The following is a 2,993-nucleotide window of genomic DNA, read 5'->3' on the forward strand; positions in this document are numbered from 1 at the left end:
CATGTAGTCAGATCCCAAATTTAGAAAATAAGTTTATAAATATTACATGGATTTTGTGTTTTTAGCAGGAGAAATACATTTCTTAGAATTTTGACTTCACAAGAATCTTATTTATTTATTAGTTTTGTTTATTTATATATATGAGGGTTTTTCCTGCATGTATGTATGTTCATTGCATGCTTGCTGGGTACCCTCAGAAACCAGAAGAGGGAGCTGGTTGCCCTAGAACTGGAGTGGTGGTGAGCCACCATGTCCGTGCTGGGAACTGAACCCTGGGTCCTCTGCAAGAGCAACAAGTCCTCTTAACTGTGGAGCCATCTTTCCAGCTTCAAAAACCCATATTCTAACTTACATGTTCTCTAAGCGTGTGAGCTGCTCTGCATTCATAAGCAGGATTAACTCATTTGTTTGTTTTGCAGTGCTGGGGACAGAACCCAAGCCCGTATTCATGCTAGGCAAGCATGTAACCACTGAACTACATGGCCTCAGCCCATGATGAGGATTTGCAATAGGAACCAGGCGCAGATCAGAGAAAGTGCCCAACAGTGCCTGCTGTCTTAGCGAAAGGCCCTAACTCTAGCCCTGGCTATCAAGACAAGCCCCCAGTTTCAATACCAAGCTCCAGCGTGAGCCTTGAGTTCCTTTTTTTGTTTCAAGAAATGAGAGAAAGGCCAGCTCTGGGTTTCTAGGAACCCGGAAGCATGCGTCCTGCCCACCACCCGGGACGTTTATCCAGTTGCAATCTCCCGGCTGGGAGGCCACGGACAGCCGATTTTCCAGCATTGCAAGTCACGGTTGCTCTTCCTGCAGCTTCCAGAAAGGGCTGCTGACAGAAAGGTCCCCAGCAGTCCTCTTCCTTAGAGTCAAACCCATCCCTCGAGGCCCTAGCGACAGTTCTGATCACCTCTGTCGCCTTTGAGTGGGGAATTTCCTTTCACGGACCCCATTCAGAGGCTTTTTGGAAGCCTTCTGTCCCGGTGCAGTGAAGCAGGGCTGCCCCTTTTTCACCAAATGTCCCAAAGGGAAATGACATTCACCAAGAATTTGGACAAACTTTTTTTTTTTTTTTTTAAGACGAAGAAGGAGAAACGGTGTGAAAATTGCTCCGATCCCTGTCCCTTAAAGCATCTCAGAAGCAAACTGCAGGAAGTGGTGGATTCTGACATAAAGGGCGTCGTTGGCCGGCCTTATTATCTCATTTTCCAGCAGGGCTGACAGGACAGCTGCCTGTTATTACCGAGCGCACCAGGAAGTGATTTGCTGCCAAACAGAGGGGGGGGGGGGGATTAGCGCACTCACGCTACACAAACGGACCTCTTGCACCTGGTGGGCACGCAGTTCCATTCGTCCTCTTCATAGGGTAGGGTTCTTAAATCCCATTTACAAAGAAACAAAAACAACCCCAAAAGGCGCCTTAATGTCATTGTAATTATGATGAGCATGAGCAACCATTTTTTCGGTTTGGGGTCTAGAATAGATGGACTGGCGGTAGCCCTCCGTCTCATCGCGCTAATCTCTTCCTTGGGTTCTGTGATGTGGGGAGTTTACCCTTCCCAGTTGCAGATAGTTCTGCAAGATGAAAGATCAGTAACAGCTTAACCCTCCTCCGTGGGCAGTGTGATCTCCCTGCAAGGTAGCAGAGCACTGACTAAAGTGACATTTCAAAGAAAATAAGTAACGTCCTTCAGTTTCTCAGTTTCTATTGCAAGGGGAAGGGGGTGGGGGAGAGCATGCTCCTTGTGCGGCACCAGGCGTCAGGAGCCCCGCAATCAGAGGAGACACAAAAGGGTGATGGGAGGCCCGAAATGGCTTTCTTGTTCACAGCCAAAGTGAATTCAGTCCCGTGGGACTACAAGAGGAAAAGCCAGTCTTGAAGGCTTTAGCACTATTGCTAAGTTGTGTGAGCCGAATCTTTGAATTAGTAAAAAGGGAAACTTGGGGACCTGGGGGTGAGTGCTTGCCTAGCTAGCACGAACCCCTGGATTTGATCCCCAGCACCAAATAAAGCTGGCATGCTGGACTGTGCCTTTAATCCCAGCAGGAGGATTGGAAATTCAAGGTCATTCTTAGTGAGCCCCTGTAAAAATCAAAATAAGCCCATTTATTGACACAGAAATTAGGTCCAGCCTTTTTACTCAACGGTCCTGTAGAAAACTGATGAGTAACACAAATTGTGTTTGAAAATCCAGCAAAGGGCACAGAGGGATGGTGAAACTTGGAGCAGAGAGAGAGGGGTGCTTGGAGCATTTCAGAGTCCTCTAGTGTCTGGAGTGGTGAAGGGACCCCCAAGTTCATGAGGCTTCTGTGAGGGCGACTCAGGTGCACCCTCTCTGAACCCTCAAGGGCATTGCCCTTTGTGCCGGCACTGCGAACAGAATCTACACTGTGAGGCTAGGCTAGATGCTCTCTGACTACACCTTTAAAATTTGAATTTTGAGGCAAGGTCTTGATGAATTGCTCAGGCTGGCCTCAAATCTGCTGAGTAATCAAGACAAGCCTTGAACTGTCTGTCAGTCCTCTTCCTGTAGTTCCCCAAAGCAGCTGGGGTTACAGGCATGCAACGCCTTACCCAGCTTCCAAGGGTTTCCCAACACCAATGCTGCTCGTTCTTGTTTCTGTCTCTTCTCACATCCATCACTTACTCTGTTAGGGCCGTCACGTGTGTCCAATGGCGGTCAGAGGCTAACTTGGAGTCAGTTCTTCCTTCCATCATTTGGGTCTTGGGAACTGAACACCATTTGGAAGCAGGCACCTTTACCCACTGAGCCCTCAATTTTGAAATTTAGAGCCAGAAGTTATCAAATACCAGATCCCAGGCTCCATCTAATGAGGTGCTGCGTCCCACTTCATATCGACATCCAGACATTTCAAGGAAGATGAGTGATGGGTTTGATTGTGGAAGGCAATATTTAGAATGTGATATTTAGAAAAGTATGTACTGCGTTTTATGTTATTCTTATTTTATACAGGAAGAAACTGAGGCAGAGGGGAGT

The sequence above is a fragment of the Alexandromys fortis genome, unplaced genomic scaffold (genome assembly GCF_014885135.2).
Source record: "Alexandromys fortis isolate MF-2015 unplaced genomic scaffold, M_Fortis_MF-2015_v1.1 scaffold_0, whole genome shotgun sequence".
Lineage (NCBI taxonomy): Eukaryota > Metazoa > Chordata > Mammalia > Rodentia > Cricetidae > Alexandromys > Alexandromys fortis.